The sequence below is a fragment of the Balaenoptera physalus genome, assembly GCF_965194825.1.
Source record: "Balaenoptera physalus genome assembly, chromosome: X".
Classification (NCBI taxonomy): Eukaryota; Metazoa; Chordata; class Mammalia; order Artiodactyla; family Balaenopteridae; genus Balaenoptera; species Balaenoptera physalus.
Genome location: NC_138903.1, coordinates 48,993,809 through 49,019,303, shown reverse-complemented (window position 1 = coordinate 49,019,303; position 25,495 = coordinate 48,993,809).

The following is a 25,495-nucleotide window of genomic DNA, read 5'->3' as shown; positions in this document are numbered from 1 at the left end:
CATATATGTGGAATCTTAAAAAAAAAAGGTCTGATGAACCTAGGGACACGACAGGAGTAAAGATGCCATTGCAGAGAATGGACTTGAGGATATGGCGATGGGGCAGGGTAAGCTGGGACGAAGTGAGAGAGTAGCATTTACATATATACACTACCAAATGTAAAATAAATAGCTAGTGGGAAGCAACTGCATAGCACAGTAGATGAGCTCGGTGCTTTGTTACCACTTAGATGGGTGGGATAGGGAGGGTGGGAAGGAGATGTAAGATGGAGGGGATATGGGGATATATGTATACATATAGCTGATTCACCTTGTTTTACAGCAGAAACTAACACAACATTTTAAAGCAATTATACTCTAATAAAGATGTTAAATAAATAAAAAATAATAAATAAAAAACAGTTGCATTAAGGAAAAAAATAATAATAAATCCTCATCTAATAAGTTGAATGTTTTGTTTTCAGGAATGAATTTTATGTATTTTTTTGTTTGTGTATGGATCAAACATAATTTCCTGTGTCTTTGTAATCTTGTGGTTTTTCTCCATTGAAAACTGGAATTTTTAATATTATAATGTGGAAACTCTGGAAATAAGTTTCTCCTCCTTTCCAAGGTTTGCCATTGCTGAGTGCTGCAGTCATCCGTTTGTTTAGTGACTTGTCCAAGCTGTATTTGCAAAGATTGTGGGGATTTTTGTCATGTATTTTGCCTAAAGTGTTTCTTCTATTATCTTAACAGTCATCTAGCGACCTGACAGATAATTACTTAAATGCTTGGGACCCCCCCCCCTCCACAAAAGAAATAGTTCTTCTTGTTTTGCAGATTGGCTCTGAACTGAGGCACTCCTTCAATGTTCAGCAAGGATGCCTATGATTTTGTCTTGGCATTTACCTCCTGCTTGTGTGGAGCTCACAGAGTTGCAAACCTAGGATCCTCTCAGGATTTTTCTAGACATTCATCCCAACCCTGGGAATGAGTGTTGCACTCAAGGTACCTCAGTATACATGGTAACAATTTTCTTTTTGTTAGCTCAGGGTGCCATAACAAATACCATAGACTGGGTGGCAGAAGTTCATTTCTCCCAAGTCTGGAGGCTGAGAAGACCAAAATAAAGGTGCCTGCTGATTTGGTTCCTGATGAGAACCATCTTCCTAATTAGCAGATAGATGCCTTCTTGCTGTATCCAAACATCGTGGAGAAATAATCTGTCTCATGTCTTTATCATAAGGGCACTAATCCTATTCATGAGGGCTCCATCCTCATGACCTAATGACGTCCCCAAAGCTCCACCTCTAAATACCATCACAATTGGATTAAGTATAAAACATATAAATTTTGAGAGAACACATTCAGTCCATAGCACACTTCAAATCTCTTATTTTCCCCCAAATCTTCCTCCTCAGTTCCTCCTTCCCAGTCTTTTGGGTATGTCTGCTGCCTCCCCCATCTACTCTCCTTTGCCCCATGCAGCTACACGTAATATGTCCTTAAATGTTTTTGACAGATGTCACTGCCATCTGGAAAGCCACTCCAGCCCTGGGTGGGAGAGAGGGGCACAGGAGGTGTAGGAACAATGACAGCCTCTGAGCCAGTCCCTTAGGGAACTTTCAGACGGATCAAAATACACAACCACAAGCTTTTGATAGCAAGGTTCATATTGCTCCACAGACACCAGCAACCTGCACCAGGAATGCAGGCCTCCATCCTCCCAGCTACTGCTTAACTGGAAACTGAGGATGTTAAATGGGTAAGCACAAATGTCACAATACTTTCTTACCAAAATTTGTCAACCCCCCAAATGGTGTAGTTTTGTTTGTTTGTTTTTTGGTGTTTTTTTTTTTTTGATTCCAGAGTTCTGGGGAAAAAATTGATTCTGTCATTTTTGCCAGGTTAATGATTGCTTCAGTGGAGGGCCTGGTTTTTGAGTTCCTTACTTTTCCATTTTTCATAATATTACTCTGACTATTATCCTTGTTCTAAATTTTTTACTGTAATTAACTGGAATTCTTACCATCTGTGCTGCTGTGGACAGAGATTAGTTGACACCTGTGACTGTATTTTTTCCCTGATATATAAATGCTACTCTGCAAACAAGAGTTAGGAAACACTTGCATCAGCTTTCCAGGAACTTGAGGCTTCACAAGGAAAGGGTCAACCCACCCTTGGACCTCACAAGGATTTAGCTTGTCTAGACAAACCAGAGTTCATGTATCATTAGCTTCCACAAAGAAGTGAGGGTTATTAAGCAATAATGCCATACATTTCATCATATTCTTCCAGGAGTCTTGCCAGCCTGGAAAAGATAAATCATTTCTGGGTTATGGACAACTTACCTGGGAATGTTACTGAACCTTTGACACCCCACTGGTTTATCTCTGCCTCTCTTGCCACCAGGAATGAGTGTTAGAAGCCTTGGGTGCCACAATGGATGGCACTGGTGAAGGAAAGAAGAAAATGATGCTCCCTATAAGATAAGCATTCATTCAACTGGTCTTGGGGTCCTCTGGGAGACACAGAGAGGCTGTAAATTATTGTCATGGGCACCCTTAAGTGAGAGGGATTGGGCTTTGACTCTTTCCAGGTTCTAACTCTCATGAACTGTGTGCCGTTTTGTTACCAAACCATGATTGTTTTGCCCAATACACAGCAAGCCAAAATGCTGAGACTCTGATGTTTGCAGCAAAGAGAGTATTTGTTTGCAAGGTAGCCAAGGGAGGAGACTGGAGAACATATCTCAAATCTGCCTCCCTGAAGGTAAGGGGCTTGGGGTATTAGTGGGATAAAGTATAAAGGAGCAGGTCAGTCAGAGGCATGGGGAGTGTGAGGAAAGCTGATTGGAAAAAGGTGTGGTAATCGCTGTTCTGTGCATACATACCTGGGATACCAGCCTCCGCACGTTCTGAGAGTGGAGCTTGTGGCCCTTTGATATCATAAACTCACCAAGCTGACCCTCATGCATAACCAGTTGAAGGGTCAGTTGTCCTGTAATCAAGCAGGACTCTTTGGGGCCTTCTGCGGTCATACCCCTCCACCTGACTCTTGTTTGTAGAGAAATTCTAGCCTCCTAGACCCTCCCTTAGTTCCAAAGAGCAGATTTAATCAGAGTCGTGAGGAAATGCAGAAACAAAGGAAAACAGTCAAGTAAGACAAAATAATTGTTTAGCCATTAAACAAAGTCAAGGACCCTTAGTTCCCCCTCAAGGGCTATAGATAATATCCTGAGCCATATCCTTGAGCTGTTTTGCAGATACTGAAAACCCCACCAGGTGGAAAAAGCTAACTGCATATTGAGCACAAGCTCATAGACCACAGACTGATTGGAACCAGAGGGTTGATGATGTTGACTCCTGAATACCTCACCTCCTACCAATCAGAAGAATGTCCACAATGTGGACATTGTGTCCACATGTCCACAATGTCCATAATGCACCCCACTACCCTTCCCTTACCCTGTCTTTTAAAACCTTTCTCTGAAAGCCAGCAGGATGATCAGGTCTTTCAAACATTATCTACCAGTACTCCTTGCTTGGCCTTTCAATAAATGTTACACTTTCCCTCACCACAACCTGGTGTCAGTAGATTGGCTTTACTGCATGTGGGTGAGCAGACACAAGTTTGGTTCGGTAGCAGTCCTATCCAGTCTTTACAAGCTCCACTCAAGCTAGATGCAGCTGACCCCAAGTTCCTGAAAAATAACTTGGGCAAACATCTTATTGTTTAGGTGACTTGCCACTTGGAGAACGTGCAAGACTTAAAATGACCTTGATTAGAGAAGGCAGGTGAAATGGACTTAACCTGTGCTTTCACCTTGGGCATGTCTCCTAACCTCTCTGAGCCTCCAATTCTCTCATCCATTGACTGTGGCTACTCTTCCGCCTCACCGGGCTGCTGTGAGAATAAATACAAAAAATTAGATAACACATATGAATATTTACTATAGATTCAGAGCCTTCCTATGGCCAGGCTCTTTAATCTAGCAATTTCTATTCTTGAGCTTATTTCATCCTCTTGAAAACCCATGAAGCAAGTGGTGTTGTCCCTCTTGCAAACTAAGGATCAGACAACTGAAGTAACTTGCATAGTGTTACACAATAAGTATAGAGCCTAGACTAAAATCCAGGCCATCCTGTTGCAAGGTTTAAAAATGAGATGGTGAACAGGAAGACTGTTGATCTCATGAGCCTCAGGAGACCTCCCAGCCTATGTTCCAGGATCTATGAGAAAGTCCCCCACCCAGTTAAGGCTAACACTGACTGGGGCTGGCTTTATGCTGCATATCATTTTATGTCACCTCACCCCACCCCTGCGTGGTAGATATTACTATCATTATCCTCATTTTAGAGACAAGAGAACTGAGGCACAGAGAGATCTAGTGACTCACCCATGGCTACATGGCTGGCAAACAGCAGTTCTGGGAAATGGACTCAGACTCCAGGAAAAGGTGTCTCATCTTTACAACATGCTGTTTCATCTTCATGCAACATGTTTTCTTACCCAGGATCTGGGGTAGGTACATTTCCTGCCTGCCAAGGTCTCCCAGTCATAAGCACTCAGTCCAATCCCTGGCATGTGGTGATGCTTCTCTGCTCTACCAGGCCAAGACATTGTGATTCAACTCAGGTTCTCCCCTATGCCTCTGCCTTCTTCTTCCTCTTCCTGCTACTTCCCTGTGAAAAGGCCAATGACAAAAATAATTCACAGGGCTTCCCTCTGTGTCTTTGGTAACTACCCTGTGACAAGTCAAGAGCGCTAGTGCCTGACAAACACCACTGTTTGATAAGGAAACAAATAAGGAAGCAAGGGACAGGGCAAATCCTTCCAAGGTTTGGGTGAGTACTCAAAGTCTCCCAGCTTTTTTCTCTGTTTTTTCTTTTTTCTTGTGCCCTATCCAGGTACGTGAGGAGTTTCTTGCCTTTTGGGAAGTCTGAGGTCTTCTGTCAGCGTTCAGTAGGTGTTCTGTAGGAGTTGTTCCACATATAGATGCATTTCTGATGTATTTGTTGGGAGGAAGGTGATCTCCACGTCTTACTCCTCCTCCATCTTGAAGGCCTCTCCTATCTCACATCTTTATCCATTCATCTGTTGATGGACTCTTAACTTGCTTCCATATACTGGTTATTCTAAATGATGTTGCTATAAATATTGTGGTGCATATATCTTTTCAAATTATGGTTTTCATGCACTGTGGATATATTCCCAGGAGTGGAATTGCTGGATCATGTAGTAGTTTTATTTTTATATTTTGGAGGAGACTCCATACTGTTTTCCAAAGTGGCTGCACCAATTTACATTCCCACCAACAGTGTACTAGGGTTCTCTTTTGTCTACATCCTCAACAACATTCCTGATTTGTTGGGGTTTTTTATGATAGTCATTCTAACAGGTGTGAGGTGACATCTCATTGTGGTTTTGATTTGCATTTCCCTGATGATTAGTAATGTTGAGCACATTTACATATGTCTTTTGGCCATCTGTGTGTCTTTGGAAAAATGTCTATTCAGATCTTCTGCCCTTTTAAAAAATCAGGTTGTTTGTTCCTTTGGTATTGAGTTGTGTGATCTCTTTATGAATTTGGGGTATTAATCCCTTATCAGACATATCATTTGCAAATATCTTCTCCCATTCATTAGGCTGTCTTTTCATTTGCCTGATGGTTTCCTTTGCTGTGCAAAAGTTTTTAAATTCAATTGCATCATTTTGTTTATTTTTTAATTTTCTTTCCCTTGCCTGAGGAGACAAATCCAAAAGAAAAATTTCTAAGACTCATGTCAAAGAATTTATTGCCTATGTTTTATTTTAGGAGTTTTATAACTTCCAGTGTTACATTTAGGTCTTTAAACTATTGGGGTTTATTTTGTATATGGGGTGAGAAAATGTTCTAATTTCGTTCTTTGACATGTAACTGTCCAGTTTTCACAACCCCACTTATTGAAGAGACTGTTTTTTCCCCATTGTATATTTTTGCCTCTTTTGTCATAGATTAATTGACCCCATGTATGTGGGTTAATTTCTGGCATCTCTATTCTGTTCCATTGCTCTATGTATCTGTTTTGGTGCCACTACAATACTGTTTTGATTAGTGTACTTTGAAGTATAGTTTGAAGACAAGGAGTGTGAAACCTCCAGCTTTGTTCTTTTTTCTCAAGATTGCTTTGGCTATTCAGGGTCTTTTGTGGTTCCATAAAAATTTTAGGATATCTTGTTCTAGTTCTGTGAAAAATGTCATGGGTATTTTGATAGGGATAGCCTTAAATCTGAGATTGCTTTGGGTAGTATGGACATTTTAACAGTATTATTGTTCCAATACATGAACATATGTTATCATTCCATTTAATTGTATCATCTTCAATTTCCTTCATCAGTATCTTATAATTTTCAGCATACACGTCTATCAACCCCCTTGGTTAATTTTATTCCTAGGTATTTTATCCTTTTGATGTGATTGTAAATGGGCTTGTTTTCTTTCTTTTTCTTTCTGATAGTTCATTATTAGTGTATAAAAAAGCAACTGATTTCTGTATATTAATCTTGTATCCTGCAACTTTACTGAATTAATTTATTACTTATACTTTTTAGGCAGAGTCTTAAGCGTTTTCTACTTTTAGTGTCATGTTATCTGCAAATAGTGACACTTGTACTTCTCTTTAAGTTTGGGTGCCTTTTACTTCTTTTTCTTATCTGATTGCTGTGGATAGGATTTGCAATACTATGTTAAATAGAAATGGAGAGAATGGGCATCCTTGTCTAGTTCTCAATTTTAGAGGAAAAGCTTTCAGTTTTTCACCATTGAGTATGATGTTAGCTGTGGGTTTGTCATAGATGCCCTTTATTATGTTGAGATATAGTCCCTCTATAACAACATTCTTGTGAGATTTTATAATGAATTGGTGTTAAATTTTGTCAAATTCTTTTTCTGCATCTAATGAGATGATCATGTGATATTTATCCTTTGTTTTGTTAATGTGGTGCCTCACATTGATTTGCAGTTATTGAACATTACTTGCATCCCTGGAATAAATTCCACCTTCTTACGGTGCATGATCCTTTCTATTTATTGTTGAATTCCGTTTCCTCATATTTTGTGAAGGATTTTTCATCTTTATTCATCAGAGATATTTGACTGTAACTTTTTTTGTAGTGCCTTTGTCTGGTTTTGGTATCAGTGTGGTGAGTGGTGGCCTCTAGAATGAATTTGTGAGTGTTCACTCATCTTCCCTTTTTTACAATAGCTTGTTAAGAATGGGTATTAACTCTTCTTTACATGTTTGGTAGAATTTGGCTGTGAAATTGTTCAATTCTGCACTACAGTTGGGAGTTTTTTAAATTATTGATTCAACTTCAATAATGATAATCTGTCTGTTCAGATGTTCTTTTCTTTCCTGATTCAGTCTTGGAAGATGATATGTTAATAAGAATTTAACCATTTCTTCTACGTTGTCCAATATGTTGGCATATAACTATTTGTATTATTCTCTTATGATTGCATTTCTGTATAATCAATTGTAATTTCTCCTGTTTCATCTCATATCTTGTTTATTTGGGTCTTTGTTCTTTCTTAATGAGCCTGCTTAAAAGCTTATCAATTTTGTTTATCATTTCAAAAAAATACCCAAATCTGGTTTTATTGATCTTTTCTATTATATTTTTTTTGATTTCTTATTTATTACTGCTCTGATCTTTATTATACCATTCCTTCTGCTGACTTTGAGCTTTGTTAGTTCTTCTTTTTCTAATTCCATTAGATGGTTTGTTAAGTTATTTTGTTTGTTTTCCTGCTTCTTGAGGTAGGCCTGTGTTGCTATAGACTTCCTTCTTAGATCTGCTTTTGCTGCATCCCATTGAATTTGGAAAGTTGTGTTTTAATTTTCATATTTCTCAAGTTACTTTCTAATTTTTCTTTTGATTTCTTTGAAGATCACTTGGTTTTTCAGTAGCATGTTGTTTTGTCCCCTATTTGTGTTTTTCTCATTTTTCTTTCTGTAATTGATTTCTAGTTTCATACTGTTCAGGTTGGAAAAAATGCTTGATATAATTTCTATCATCATAAATTTGTTGTGACTTGTTCTGCTGTCTAGTAAGTGATCTATCCTGCAGATTGTTCCATGTACACTTAAAACAAGTGTATTCTGATGAGTTTGGAAGGAATGTTCTATAGATATCTAATAAGTCCAACTGTCCTAATGTGTAATGTAAGGCCAATGTTTCCTCATTATTTTCTGTCTGAATTATCTGTTCACTGATGTAAGTGGAGCTGTTAAAGTCCCATATTATTATTATTTGGGGGGAGGCAGTGCCATACGTCTGGCAGGATCTTAGTTCACTGACCAGGGATTAAACCCAGGCCCCAGCTGTGAAAGTGCCGAATTCTAAACACTGGACCACAGGGGAATTCCCTAAAGTCCCCTATTATTATTGTATTATTGTTAATTTCTTCCTTTATGTCTGCTAATATTGGCTTTACATATTTAGGTGCCCCTATTTTAGGTGCATATATGCTTACAAATGTTACATGTTCTTCTTGAATTGTTCCCTTTATAATTGTATAATATCCTTCTTTGTCTTTTTTTTATACACTTTGTTTTAAAATATCCATTGTCTGTTATGAGAATTGTTACTTCAGCTTTATCTTCTTTTAAAGACACAATCACTGTCTGTGTGTCTTTAGCTCTGAAGTGAGTCTCTTGTAGGCAGGATATAGATGTGTCTTTTTTTTTATCCAAAAAGCTAACTTAGGTCTTTTGATTGCAGCATTAGTCTGTTGGCATTTAAAGTGATTATTGATAGGTATATGCTTATTGCCATTTTGTACTTGTTTTCTGTTTGTTTTTGTAGTTCATCTCTGTTCTTCTCTTCTTTTCTTAGTTTCTTCCCCTGTAGTTTGACGATTTTAGTTAGTGTTATGTTGTTTTCTTTTCTCTGACGTTTTTGTGTATTTGTTGTAGGTTTTTGATTTATGGTTACCATGGAGCTTATATATTTCAAACTATAACTAGGGCTTCCCTGGTGGCGCAGTGGTTGAGAGTCTGCCTGCTGATGCAGGGGACACGGGTTCGGGCCCTGGTCTGGGAGGATCCCACGTGCCGTGGAGCAGCTGGGCCCGTGGGCCACAATTACTGAGCCTGCGCGTCTGGAGCCTGTGCTCCACAACAGGAGAGGCCACGATAGTGAGGCCCGTGCACCGCGATGAAGAGTGGTCCCCGCTTGCCGCAGCTGGAGAGGGCCCTCACACAGAGACGAAGACTGAACGCAGCCATAAATAAATAAATAAACAAATACTTTTTAAAAAAGTAAAATAAAAACCCCTATAACTATATCTACTTGATTTAAACTGATAATCCAGCATTATAGGAGAAGATGGCAGAAGAGTAAGACACGGAGATCACCTTCCTCCCCACAGATACATCAGAAATACATCTACACGTGGAACTGCTCCTATAGAACACCCACTGAACGCTGGCAGAAGACTTCAGACTTCCCAAAAGGCAAGAAACTCCCCACGAACCTGGGTAGGGTAAAAGAAAAGAGAAAAAACAGAGACAAAAGAATAGGGATGGGACCTGCAACAGTGGGAGGGAGCTGTGAAGGAGGAAAGGTTTCCACACACTAGGAAGCCCTTTGTGGGCGGAGACTGCGGGTGTTGGTGGGGAAGCCTCGGAGCCACGGAGGAGAGCACAGCAACAGGGGTGCAGAGGGCAAAGCGGAGAGATTCCCGCACAGAGGACGAGTGCCGACCAGCACTCACCAGCCTGAGAGGCTTGTCTGCTCACCCGCCGGAGCTGGCGGGGTCTGGGAGCTGAGGCTCAGGTTTCAGAGGTCAGACCTCAGGGAGAGGACTGTGGTTGACTGTGTGAACACAGCCTGAAGGGGTTAGTGCACCACAGCCAGCCGGGAGGGAGTCCGAGAAATAGTCTGGACCTGCCAAAGAGGCAACAGACTTTTTCTTCCCTCTTTGTTTCTTGGTGTGCGAGGTAAAGGGATTAGGAGTCCTGCTTAAAGGAGCTCCAGAGATGGGCGCGAGCCGTGGCTATCATTGCGGACCCCAGAGACGGGCATGGGATGCTAAGGCTGCTGGTGCCACCACCAAGAAGCCTGTGTGCAGCCCACCACTGCCAGGGTCCCGTTATCCAGGGACAACTTCCCCGGGAGAACGCATGGCGTGCATAGGGCTGGTGCAGCGTCATGCCAGCCTCTGCCTCCGCAGGCTCGCCCCGCATTCTGTACCCCTCCCTCCCCCTGGCCTGAGTGAGCCAGAGCCCCCAAATCAGCCGCTCCTTTAACCCCATCCTGTCTGAGTGAAGAACAGACGCCCTCCGGCGACCTACACGCAGAGGCAGGTCCAAATCCAAACCTGAACCCCGGGAGCTGTGCAAACAAAGAAGAGAAAGGGAAATCTCTCCCAGCAGTCTCAGGAGCACTGGAATAAATCTCCACAATCAACTTGATGTACGTGAATCTGTGGAATACCTGAATAGACAACAACTCATCCCAAATTGAGCAGGTGGGCTTTGGGAACAAGATATATATTGTTTTCCCCTTTTCCTCTTTTTGTGAGTGTGTATGTGTATGCTTCTGTGCGAGATTTTGTCTGTATAGCTTTGCTTTAATTATTTGTCGTAGGGTACGGTCCTTCCTTTTTTTTTTTTACTTAAAAAATTTATTTTTCTTAATAGTTATATTTTATTCTTTATTTTAATAACTATTTTATTTCATCGTACTTTATTTTATTTTATTTTATTTTATCCTGTTTCTTTCTTTCTATTTTTTCTCCCTTTTATTCTCAGCCATGTGGATGAAAGGCTCTTGGTGCTCCAGCCAGGCATCAAGGCTATGCCTCTGAGGTGGGAGAGACAACTTCAGCACACTGGTCCACAAGAGACCTCCAAGCTCCACGTAATACCAAATGGTGAAAATCTCCCAGAGATCTCTGTCTCAACACCAAGACCCAGCTTCACTCAACGACCACCAAGCTACAGTGCTGGACACCCTATGCCAAACAACTAGCAAGACAGGAACACAGCCCCATCCATTAGCACAGAGGCTGCCTAAAATCATAATAAGACCACAGACACCCCAAAACACACCACCAGACGTAGACCTGCCCAACAGAAAGACAAGATCCAGCCTCATCCACCAGAACACAGGCACTAGTCCCCTCCACCAGGAAGCCTACACAACCCACTGAACCAAAATTAGCAACTACGGACAGACACCAAAAACAAGGGGAACTACGAACCTGCAGCCTGCGAAAAGGAGACCCCAAACTCAGTAAGACAAGCAAAATGAGAAGACAGAAAAACACTCAGCAGATGAAGGAGCAAGGTAAATACCCACCAGACCTAACAAATGAAGAGGAAATAGGCGGTCTAGCAGAAAAAGAATTCAGAATAATAATAATAAAGATGATCCAAAATCTTGGAAACAGAAGAGACAAAATGCAACAAACATTTAACAAGGACCTAGAAGAACTAAAGAGGAAACAAGCAACGATGAACATCACAATAAATGAAATTCAAAATACTCTAGACGGGATCAATAGCAGAATAACTGAGGCAGAAGAACGGATAAGTGACCTGGAAGATAAAATAGTGGAAATAACTACTGCGGAGCAGAATAAAGAAAAAAGAATGAAAAGAACTGAGGACAGTCTCAGGGACCTCTGGGAAAACATTAAACAGAGCAACATTCGAATTATACGGGTCCCAGAAGGAGAAGAGAAAAAAAAAAAGTGACTGAGAAAATATTTGAAGTGATTATAGTTGAAAACTTCCCTAATATGGGAAAGGAAATAGTTAATCAAGTCCTGGAAGCACAGAGAGTCTCATACAGGATAAATCCAAGGAGAAACACGCCAAGACACATATTAATCGAAATATCAAAAATTATATATAAAGAAAACATATTAAAAGCAGCAAGGGAAAAACAACAAATAACACACAAGGGAATCCCCATGAGGTTAACAGCTGATCTTTCAGCAAAAACTCTGCAAGCCAGAAGGGAGTGGCAGGACATATTTTAAAAGATAAAGGAGAAAAACCTACAACCAAGATTACTCTACCCAGCAAGGATCTCATTCAGATTTGATGGAGAAATTAAAACATTTACAGACAAGCAAATGCTGAGAGAGTTCAGCACCACCAAACCAGCTTTACAACAAATGCTAAAGGAACTTCTCTAGGCAAGAAACACAAGAGAAGGAAAACACCTACAATAACAAACCCAAAACATTTAAGAAAATGGGAATAGGAACATACATATCGATAATTACCTTAAATGTAAATGGATTAACTGCTCCAACCAAAATACACAGACTGGCTGAATGGATACAAAAACAAAACCCATATATATGCTGTCTACAAGAGACCCACTTTAGACCTAGGGACACATACAGACTGAAAGTTAGGGGATGGAAAAAGATATTCTATGCAAATGGAAATCAAAAGAAAGCTGGAGTAGCAATCCTCATATCAGACAAAATAGACTTTAAAATAAAGACTATTACAAGAGACAAAGAAGGACACTACATAATGATCAAGGGTTCGATGCCAGAAGAACATATACCAATTGTAAATATTTATGCACCCAACATAGGAGCACCTCAATACATAAGGCAAATACTAACAGCCATAGAAGAGGAAATCGACAGTAACACAATCATAGTAGAGGACTTTAACACCACACTTTTACCAATGGACAGATCATCCAAAATGAAAATAAATAAGGAAACACAAGCTTTAAATGATACATTAAACAAGATGGACTTAATTGATATTTATAGGACATTCCACCCCAAAACAACAGAATACACATTTTGCTCAAGTGCTCATGGAACATTCTCCAGGATAGGTCATATCTTGGGTCACAAATCAAGCCTTGATAGATTTAAGAAAATTGAAATCATATCAAGTATCTTTTCTGACCACAACGCTATGAGACTAGATATCAATTACAGGAAAAGATCTGTAAAAAATACAAACACATGGAGGCTAAACAATACACTACTTAATAACGAAGTGATCACTGAAGAAATCAAAGGGGAAATCAAAAAATACCTAGAAACAAATGACAATGGAGACACGACGACCCAAAACCTATGGGATGCAGCAAAAGCAGTTCTAAGAGGGAAGTTTATAGCAATACAATCCTACCTTAAGAAACAGGAAACATCTCAAATAAACAACCTAAACGTCCACCCAAAGCAATTAGAGAAAGAAGAACAAAAAACCCCAAAGTTAGCAGAAGGAAAGAAATCATAAAGATCAGATCAGAAATAAATGAAAAAGAAATGAAGGAAATGATAACAAAGATCAATAAAACTAAAAGCTGGTTCTTTGAGAAGATAAAAAAAAATTGATAAACCAGTAGACAGACTCATGAAGAAAAAAAGGGAGAAGACTCAAATCAATAGAAAAGGAGAAGTAACAACTGGCACTGCAGAAATACAAACGATCATGAGAGATTACTACAAGAAACTCTACGGCAATAAAATGGACAACCTGGAAGAAATGGACAAATTCTTAGAAATGCACAACCTGCTGAGACTGAACCAGGAAGAAATAGAAAATATGAACAGACCTATCACAAGCACTGAAATTGAAACTGTGATTGAAAATCTTCCAACAAACAAAAGCCCAGGACCTGATGGCTTCACAGGCGAATTCTATCCAACATTTAGAGAAGAGATAACACCTATCCTTCTCAAACTCTTCCAAAATATAGCAGAGGAAGGAACACTCCCAAACTCATTCTCCGAGGCCACCATCACCCTGATACCAAAACCAGACAAAGATGTCACAAAGAAAGAAAACTACAGGCCAATATCACTGATGAACATAGATGCAAAAATCCTCAACAAAATACTAGCAAACAGTATGCAACAGCACATTAAAAGGATCATACACCATGATCAAGTGGGGTTTATTCCAGGAATGCAAGGATTCTTCAATATACGCAAATCAATCAACGTGATACACTATATTAACAAATTAAAGGAGAAAATCCATATGACCATCTCAATAGATGCAGAGTAAGCTTTGGACAAAATTCAACACCCATTTATGATAAAAGCCCTGCAGAAAGTAGGCATAGAGGGAAATTTTTCCTACATAATAAAGGCCATAAATGACAAACCCACAGCCAACATCATCCTCAATGGAGAAAAACTGAAACCATTTCCACTAAGATCAGGAACAAGACAAGGTTACCCACTCTCACCACTATTATTCAACATAGTTTTGGAAGTGTTAGCCACAGCAATCAGAGAAGAAAAAGAAATAAAAGAAATCCAAATCGGAAAAGAAGAAGTTAAGCTGTCACTGTTTGCAGATGACATGATACTATACATAGAAAATCCTAAAGATGCTACCACAAAACTCCTAGAGCTAATCAATGAATTTGGTAAAGTAGCAGGATACAAAATTAATGCACAGAAATCTCTTGCATTCCTATACAGTAATGATGAAAAATCTGAAAGTGAAATAAAGAAAACACTCCCATTTACCAATGCAATAAAAAGAATAAAATATCTAGGAATAAACCTACCTAAGGAGACAAAAGACCTGCATGCAGAAAATTATAAGACACTGATGAAAGAAATTAAAGATGATACAAATAAATGGAGAGGTATACCATGTTCTTGGATTGGAAGAATAAACACTGTGAAAATGACTCTACTACCCAAAGCAATCTACAGATTCAATGCAATCCCTATCAAACTACCAGTGGCATTTTTCACAGAACTAGAACAAAAAATCTCACAATTTGTATGGAAACACAAAAGACCCCGAATAGCCAAAGCAATCTTGAGAATGAAAAATGGAGCTGGAGGAAACAGGCTCCCTGACTTCCGACTATACTACAAAGCTACAGTAATCAAGATTGTATGGTACTGGCACAAAAACAGAAATATAGATCAATGGAACAGTATAGAAAGCCCAGAGATAAACCCATGCACATATGGTCAACTTATCTTTGATAAAAGAGGCAAGAATAGAGAGTGGAGAAAAGACAGCCTCTTCAATAAGTGGTGCTGGGGAAACTGGACAGGTACATATAAAAGTGTGAAATTAGAACACTTCCTAACTCCATACACAAAAATAAGCTCAAAATGGATTAAAGACCTAAATGTAAGGCCAGACACTATCAAACTCTTAGAGGAAAACATAGGCAGAACACTGTATGACATAAATCACAGCAAGATTCTTTTTGACCCAGCTCCTAGAGAAATGAAAATAAGAACAAAAATAAACAAATGGGACCTAATGAAACTTAAAAGCGTTTGCACAGCAAAGGAAACCATAAACAAGACCAAAAGACAACCCTCACAATGCGAGAAGATATTTGCAAATGAAGCAACTGACAGGATAAATCTCCAATATTTACAAGCAGCTCATGCATCTCAATAACAAAAAAACAAACAACCCAATTCAAAAATAGGCAGAAGACCTAAATACACATTTCTCCAAAGAAGATATACAGATTGCCAACAAACACATGAAAGAATGCTCAACATCATTAATCATTAGAGAAATACAAATCAAAACTACAATGAGATATCATGTCACACCAGTCAGAATGGCCATCATTAAAAATTCTAGAAACAATAAATGCTGGAGAGGGTGTGGAGAAAAGGCAACCCTCATACACTGTTGGTGGTAATGTAAACTGATACAGCAACTATGGAGAACAGTATGGACGTTCCTTAAAAAACTAAAAATAGAACTACCATATGACCCAGCAATCCCAGTATTGGGCATATACCCTGAGAAAACCATAATTCAAAAAGAGTCATGTACCAAAATGTTCATTGCAGCTCTATTTACAATAGCCAGGACATGGAAGCAACCTAAGTGTCCATCATTGGATGAATGGATAAAGAAGTTGTAGCACATATATAAAATGGAATATTACTCAGCCATAAAAAGAAATGAAATTGTGTTATTTGTAGTGAGGTGGATGGAGTTAGAGTCTGTCATACAGAGTGAAGTAAGTCAGAAAGATAAAAACAAATACAGTATGCTAACACATATATATGGAATCTAAGGGGGAAAAAAAAGGTCATGAAGAACCTAGTGGCAAGACGGGAATAAAGACACAGACCTACTAGAGAATGGCCTTGAGGATATGGGGAGGGGGAAGTGCAAGCTATGACAAAGTGAGAGAGTGGCATGGACATATATACACTACCAAATGTAAAATAGATAGCTAGTGGGAAGCAACCGCATAGCACAGCGAGATCAGCTCGGTGCTTTGTGACCACCTAGAGGGGTGGGCTAGGGAGGGTGGGAGGGACAGAGATGCAAGAGGGAAGCGATATGGGAACATATGTATATGTATAACTGATTCACTTTTTTATACAGCAGAAATTAACACACCATTGTAAAGCAATTATACTCCAATAAAGATGTTAAAAAAAAGAAGATAGTCAAAATACAAACTTTTCAGTTATAAGATAAATGAGTACTAATGATGTAATGTACAACATGATGACTATGGTTAACAGTACTCTATGATATATAAGAAAATTGCTAAGAGAGTAGATCCTAAGAGTTCTCATCACAATTTTTTTCTTTTCTATTTATCCTATCTCTATAAGATGATGGATGTTAACTTGTCCTATTATGGTAATCAGTCTACGATGTATGTAAGTCAAATGAGTATGTTGTATACCTTAAACTTATACAGTGATGTATGTCAGTTATTTCTCAATAAAACTGGGGGAAATATAAAATAAACTGATAATCCTTTAGGTTCAAACACTTTCTGAATGCTCTACATTTTTTTCCCACACACAGTTTTTGTTTTGCTAATGTCATATTTTTTATCTTCATCTCTACCCCTTGACTGTTTATTATAGTTGATTTTACAATATTTGTCTTTTAAGCTTGCTACAAGCTTAAGTGGTTGATACACAGCCATTACTATACATTTGCTTTTATCAGTGAGGAGTTTGCCTTCCTGTAATTTTTTTATTTCTTTTTGTATCCTTCTCTTTTTCATTTAAGTAAACACTTTAAGACTTCTTGTAAGATCGGTTTAGTATTGATGGACTCTTTTAGTTTTGGCTTCTCTGGGAAACTCTGTCTTCTCTCCTTCAATCCTCAATGATAACTTTGCTGGGTAGAGTATCCTAGTTTGTAGGGGTTTTTTTTTCTTTCTTTTCTTTTATAACTTTGAGTATATCATGACACTCCCTTCTTGCCTGCAAAGTTTCTGCTGAAAAATCAGCTGATGGCCTTATGGGGGTTCACCTGAATGTGACTTCATTTTTCTCTTGCTGCCTTTACAATTCTCTCTTATCATAAACTTTTCCCATTTTATTTATCTGTCAGTTTGAGTCTCTTGGGTTTATATTGTTTGAGACTCTCTGTGCATCCTGTCCCTGAATATCTGTTCCCTTTACGGTGTGGGAGGTTTTCAGCCAAAATTTCATCAAATACATTTTTGACCTATTGTTCTTCTCTTCTCCTTCTAGAACCTATATACTGTGAATGTTAGTATGATTAATGTTGTCCCAGTGGCCCCTTAAACAATACTGATGTTTTAAATAATTGTTGGGTTTTTCTGTTGGTGATTTTGTTTTGTTTTGTTTTTTGTTTTTTTTTCTGCAGTTCTGATTGGTTGATATCCATATTTCTATCTTCCAGCTTGCTTATGTGTAAGAAGAGATACAGAAGACTGTATCAATTAATCTCTTGTTAATTCCATTTAGTGTACTTTTCATTTCAGTTATTGCCTACTTCAGCTGTGATTGGATCCATTTTATATTTTCTAGTTCTTTGTTAAAATTCTCATCTCTTCTTATCACATTTTCAGTTAGCATTCTTATTACTATTGCTTTGAATTCTTTTCAGGTAAGTTATTTATCTCTGTTTCATTAGAGTATTTCCCACAGGTATTTTTTTTTCTTGTTTTTCAATTAGAAACATATTCTTTGGTCTTCTCATTTTGTTTAACTTTCTCTGTCTCTATGAAATTAGGTGAAACAGTTACCTATCCTGGTCTTACAATGTGTGTTCTTTTGTTGGAGCATCCCTGCGCAGGTTGTGTGTGCCCAGTGGCTTTGGTGGGAGAGTTGTATCTGAAGTAGGCATGGGCTGAATCATCCCCCAGGGTGTGCTGGCAGCCAGTGCCTTGGTGGGAGCTCACACTGGAGTTGGATGAGCAAGAGAAAGTGTCATGTTCAAGCTGGGGCATCTGCTCTGCTCAATGGCTGTCACTGCCTTATTAGGATAGGGGCAGATCCTGAGGTGCTGTAGCAGAAGTCCTGAGGTACTTGTGTTTCTCCCAGATTTGATATCAGTCTCTGCTTTGGTTGGTGGCATAGCTGAGGCTTGAGAGCTTGTGACTGCAATTCTGTGGTGGTTTCACTCCCCCCCTCACTCCCCGCACGGTGTGCATGCCTTGGTTAGAGGCTGGGTTGGGGCTCGAGGGATCATTGTCAGAATATTTTAATTTTAAGGAAGTCCAAATTATCATTTTTTTCTTTGGTTGCTCTGATTTCAGTGTCATATCCATGAAGTCTGCCAAATCCAATGTCTAAAGCTTCTCCCATATGTTTTCTTACAAACTTTCTTTCTTTATAGTGTTTGCTCTTACATTTAGGTCTTTGATCCATTTTGAATAAATTTCTGTATATCATGTAAGATAGGGGTCCAAGTTGATTGTTTTGCATTTAGATATTCTGTTTTCACAACACTATTTTTTCTGAAAAATCTGTCTTCTCCTCTTTTTGAAAATCATTTCACCATATATTTCAGGGTTTATTTCTGACTTCCCTATTCTGTTCTATTCCATTGGTATATATGTACACTTTTATGTGCCAGTACTACACTGATTTGATTACTCTAGCTTGGTAAGAAGTTTTGAAATCAGGAAGCATTGAGACCTCCAAATTTGTTCTTTTTAAATTTGTTTCGGCTATTCAGACTTCCTTGTCATTCCATATGAAGTTTAGGATGGATATTTCTATTTTTGTAAAAAATGACATTGGGATTTTGATAGGGGTTACATTAAATCTGTAGAGGGCTTTGTGTGGTATTGATATCTTTACAATATTGTCTTGATCAAATCCATGAACATGAGATATCTTTCCATTTATTTATGCCTTCTTTACTTTCTTCCCGCAACGTTTTGTTTTCGTTGTACCACTTTCACATTTTTTGTTAAGATTATACCTAAGTATTGTTTTGACATTATTGTAAATGGATTTTTCTGAATTTCCTTTTTGGATTACTGTTAGTGTACAGAATATGACTGAGTTCTTCGCATATTAATTTTGTATTAATTATTTGCAACTCTGCTGAATTATTTGTTCTAATCGTGTGTGTGTTTGTTTGTGTTTGTGTGTGTGTGTGTGTGTGTGTAATATCTAAGGTTTTCTATATATGATATCTTTTTGTCAGTGAATAGAGATAATTTTACTTCTTCGTTCCCAATTTGGATGACCTTTTTTCCCTTTTTTCCTGCCTAATCACTCTGTCTAGGACTTCCATTGCAATCATAAATAAAAGTGGCAAGAGAAGGCATCTTTGTCTTATTCTTGATCTTGGAGGAAACATTTTTGACCTTTCACAATTGGATACAATGTTATCTGTAGGCTTTCCAACAAGGACTTTAGTATGTTGATATAATATCCTTCTATGCCGAGAATGTTCATTGTGATTATCATGAAAATTTGTAGAATTTTATCAAGTGTTCTTCTGCATCAATTGAAATGATCATGTGGATTTTTTCTTTCATTCTGTTCTCTGGTTTTGATATCAGGGAAATGCTGGCCTCATAGAATAAGTTCAGATTCATTCCTTCTTGTTTGGGAAGAGGTTTTTTTTTTTTTTTTTGGAAGTGTTTGTGGAGGATTCATGTTAATTTTTCTATAAATCTTTGGGAGAATTCAGAAGTGAAGTAATTTGATTATGGGCTTTTTTGGGGGAGTTTTTTAAGCTTATGTTCTTAAATTTTATTGAAGTATAGTTGATTTATAATGTGTTTATTTCTGCTGTAGAGTAAACTGATCCAGTTGTACATACACACACACACACACACACATATATATATATATATATATATATATACATATACATATTCTTTTCACATTCTTTTCCATTATGATTTTATCACAGGATATTAAATTATAGTTTCCCATACTATACACTAGGACCTTGTTGATTATCCATCCTATATATAATACTTTGCATCTGCTAAACACGAACTCCCAATCCGTCCCTCCCCCTCCCCACTCCCCCTTGGCAACCATGAGTCTGTCCTCTATATATCTGTCTGTTTCTGTGTCATATGGAAAAGAAGAAGTAAAACTGTCACTCTTTGCAGATAACATGACACTATACATAGGAAATCCTAAAGATGCCACCAGAGAACTACTAGAGCTAATCAATGAATTTAGTGAAGTCTCAGGATACAAAATTAAAACACAAAAGTTTCTTGCATTCCTATACACTAACAACGAAAGATCAGAATGAGAAATTAAGAAATAATCTCCTTTACCATTGCAACAAAAAGAATAAAATACCTAGGAATAAACCTACCTAAGGAGGCAAAAGGCCTGTATGCAGAAAACTATAAGACACTGATGAAAGAAATCAAAGACAACACAAACGTATGGAGAGATATACCATGTTCTTGGATTGGAAGAATCAACATTGTGAAAATGACTACACTACCCAAAGCAATCTACAGATTCAATGCAATCCCTATCAAACTACCAATGGCATTTTTCACAGAACTAGAACAAAAATATTCACAATTTGTATGGAAACACAAAAGACCGTGAATATCCAAAGAAATCTTGAGACAGAAAAATGGAGCTGGAGGAATCAGACTCCCTGACTTCAGACTATACTACAAAGCTACAGTAATCAAGACAGTATGGTCTGGGGAGGGTTTTGATTGCTGATTCAGACTATTTGTGATCAGTCTTAGTGAGCTGTGTGTTTCTAAGAATGTTTTCATTTCATCACGGTTATACAATTTGTTGGCACAAAGTTGTTTATACTACACTTTGACAACTTAAAAAATTACACAACGTGAGAACTGTGAGTTAAGTTTTATTTGGTGGAAAATGAGGACTATCGCCCAGGAGACAGCATCTCAGATAGCTCTGAGAAACTGCTCCGTAGAGGTGGAGAGAGGTCAGTTTTTTTGTGATTTTGGTGAAGGGGGAGTACATGCAATCAAGCACATATTTTTTGCATAAGGTTCTGCTAGTCTTGGGAAGGCACTGCTAGTCATGAGGAGCAGACGTCAGCATAAAGGATTTTAGTGCTTGTCTAGATACAAAGAGATACAAGAATTGGGCTCATTCAGTCATCTCCTGAAAACATCAAACTATCTGAAGACCTGTTCTGCCAGTTTTTTCCAGGGCACAGAGTGCCTCATTTCTGCTCTTCACCCTGAACTTCTTTCAGGGGGTGTTGAAAGTCAGCAGCTGTATCAGCTCATGATTTAATCTTTGTAGAGGTAGATGGCAAGTTCCATTGGCAAGTGCCAATTGTAGTTGACACATCTTTTATAACCCTCTTAATTTCTGTAAAATCAGTTGTAATTTGAGTCTTCTCTCCTTTTTCTTAGTAAACCTAGTTAAAATCTTGTCAATTTCGTTTATCTTTTCATAGAACCAACTTTTGGTTTCATGGATTTTCACTTATTTTTAGATTCTCTATTTCATTTATCACTGCTGTAATATTTATTGGTTTCTTCCTGGAAAAACTTAAGTTTGCAATACATGGGCTGTTTTGAAACGAGAGGACAAAGAGAAGTGGAGCCTGAGAGCCCTAGAGATCCAGTCAGCTCTGTGGGAAGCATCCTCTGAGAAACATTGCAATTCATCATACTCCCTAGAGTTGCTGAGGATGGTCATGTTGAAAATTAGTATTGGAATTACCAACAGAGGAGACTGTTAAGAGAAAAATAAATTAGAAATAAATCCACTGTAAAAGCTAAAACTATAAAATTCTTAGAAGAAAGCAAAGGGGGTAATCTTCATGACATTTTATTTGACAATGTGTTCTTGGGTATAACGGCAAAAGAAGACAATAAAAGAAAAAGTAGATACATTGGATTTTATAAAAATTAAAAACTTTTGCTTATGAAAGAACACTCTAAGAAAGTTAAAAGACTGCAGAATTAGAGAAAACATTCGTAAATTATATATCTGATAAGGAATTGATATCTAGAACTTCTGGCTAATATCTAGATTAAAGAATTCCTACAACTGAACAACAGTAACAAAACACAAATAAAAAATGGACAAATGCCTTGAATAGACTCTTCGTCAAAGAAGACATGTAGATGACCGACCAATAAACACATGAGAAGATGTTCAACATCACTAATCATTAGGGAAATGCAAATCAAAACCATAATAAAATACTATTTTGTGCTCATTAAGATGACAATTATATCTTAAGAAATCAAAATAATAAATGTTGGCAAGCATATGGAGAAATTGGAACCCTGAATATTGGTGGTGGGAATGTAAAATAGTTCCTCCTCTGTGGAAAATAGCTTTGTGCTTCCTCAAAAAAGCTAAAACTAGAGTTACTATGTAATCCAGCAATTCTAATTCTAAGGCATATACCCATAATTGAAAGCAGGGACTCAAAAAGATACTTGTACACCAATGTTCATAGTGCCATTATTCACAATTGTTGAAAGGTGGAAATAATTCAATTGTCCACCAACAGATGAATGGATAAACAAGATGTGGCATATATATATATATATATATATATATATATATATACACACACACACACACACACACACACACACACACACACACACATACATACACATGGAGATACTTGTTACACGATGGATGAACCTTAAAACATTGTGCTCAGTTAAATAAGCCAGAAACAAAAGAAGAAATCTTATATGATTTCACATTTTAAGAGTTACCTAGAGGAGGCAGAGCCATAGCGCCATAGCGACAGAAAGTAAGCTAGTGGTTACCAAAGGTTGGGTGGAGCAGGGAAATGGAGAGTTATTGCTTAAATGGTACGTAGTTTTTGTTTAGGATGACAGAAAGGTTCTGTAAATGGATAGTTGTGGTGGTTGCACAACATTGTGAATGTGCTTAATGCCATTGAATTGTATCCCTAGAAATGGTTAAAGTGGTAAAATTTATGTTATGTATATGTTACCACAAAATCCTTTTGATCTGTAGTTGTAATACAGTGTATCATAGTCAATTGAATCACAAATAAAAACCGATCCCTTTGATTTTAGCAAGTAAATGATTTGGATATCTAAGTCGGAACCTTCCTGGGAAAGGGAGCAACATGCTGGTTAAAGGGAAAACTGAAAACTTCAGGCCAAAAGTGTTTCTCGGTCTCTGGATGCTATTGGACTGTGAGCATGATTCTGGGCTGAATGGAAGTCACTGGATTCTTACCTGTCTGCAGCTTAGAAGTCACCTCCACTGGAAGCCTTCCCCAGATCCAGCCAGAGGGCATCATTACCTTCTCTGTGTCACCTCTGTTCCTGTGTGTACTTCCACCATTACGCCTTTCACAGTGAGCTGTTGCTTCTCTGTTTACAGGTCTGAATCCCCTACGTGGAAGCTTCTGGTAGTCAGGGGTCTGGTTTAATTCCTGTGCCAACCCAAGGTGTGTGTGGGTCAGGAAGGCATGGCTCAGAACATAGAGCTGCCAAAAGTATAATGGATGCATGAATGGACAGACAGACAGGTGAGCAGATAGGTGGGTAGATGAATACATGAATGGATGGAGAGATGCTTAAACACCTCTTTTCACTGGCTTGAGAAAAGGCCAATCAATGTTTCCTTGGACTATTGCAATAACTTTTAAACATGAGACTCCAGACCATTTTTTAACCTTCCAACCCTTATCGCCACCACCCCCAGCAAAAAGAAAATTTTCTTTTAAGGCAAAGAAACAAGCAATGACTGATGCCCACAAGATTCCCCTGTCTCCCCATCACCCTGAAACAGTTGGCCTCAGATATCATGGAGAGGCCACCTGAAGACCCCAGCCAAGAGAAACATTGTGTCAGGTAGGGATGCTGTCTTATAAGATGAAGTGTGTGCCTGGACCAAGGGGCCACCATATGGAGCTCCTCTCACAGCCAGAATATGTGGACATGGGAACCAAGGTGTGGAAAAATGGGTGGTACCTCTCACAGTTACATCCTATACCAATTAACAGCATGTCCATCCCAGGGACTGATAGTAGAAAGCGAGTCCCTAAGGATTAATGTTTCTACAAGTGGCCACAGTAGTGGTTCTGCTGCACTGGGGGCTGAGATCGCCACCTGTCCACTACCACTGAGGAAACAGGCAAAGAGAGCATGAAGATAGTGGCCAACTATTTGAACCTGCTTACCAGGGGCAAAAGGATTGCTGCCTGACAGTGGGGGCAAGGAGGATTGTGGACAGAGCCCAGAGGCTCTTATGTTACCATGATTCCCAGTGGAAGAACCACAGCACCATCCAGATGGGACCACCAAGCTCCAAGACCCTCAGGAATGAGGGTGTGGGCCACCCCACCAATGAAAGACTACCAAGAAGTTGAAGTTGAATAAACGGATAATTGTGGCAGATCACAGTTTTGAAAAGTGGTCACTTTGCTGCTGCTTTATCAACAGGTGGAAACTATTTCCTTTCCTTTGAACCTGGGTGGGCTTGTGACTGCTCCAACCAAGAGAATACCAAGGAGGTGATGTTATGTGACTATGTCATAAAACGGGTAATTTCTTCCTGGTTCTCTCTTTCTCTTGGAAGGCTCATTTGGGGAACAAGGCGCCATGTTATGAGGAAGCCTAGGCCACATGGAAAGGACATATGGGTGTGGCAACTAACAGCCCTAGCACAGGTCTCAGCTGACAGCCAGCAACTACTAGCAGAAATATGATTGATCGAGACTTCAGATGATTCCAGCCTCTAGCTTTTGAAAAACCCCAGCTGAATCCAAGAGGGGCAGGAGTGAGCTGTACTTAAATCACCCTGCCCACATTTCATATTTAGCAGCAAAATAAATGTCATTGCTTTAACTCACTATGATTTGGGATGGTTTGTTACACCGTAATATTAACTGTAACAGAAACTATTACTTGTATTTATGTTCTTTACTGTAAATTTTATTAATCCCCTCCATTTATTTCTACTCCCGGGCCCTTTCACACCCTAGTATTACATAGGCTGTGTTAAAGGTGACTCATTTTGTTGCTTAAGTACATAAGTTGCAGAATAATAAAGAGGCCTGGCACAACACTAGAAGAGGAATAGGCATCATCTGGATGTCTTAGATTAATAGCTAGAGTGTATAACAGATGAAACTTGGGGCTGCATTCCTTTTAAGGAGATGGAAAGTGCTTTTCTGGTTTTGGTTTGGTTCGGTTATTTGGCTATTGTGTGGAGATGAGGTATTATTGAAAATGTATATATTTTAAGGTGTATACATGGGAAGATGAGTGTATGTAGATACCAGGCAGTCAAGTTGTGTACAGGCATACCTTGAAG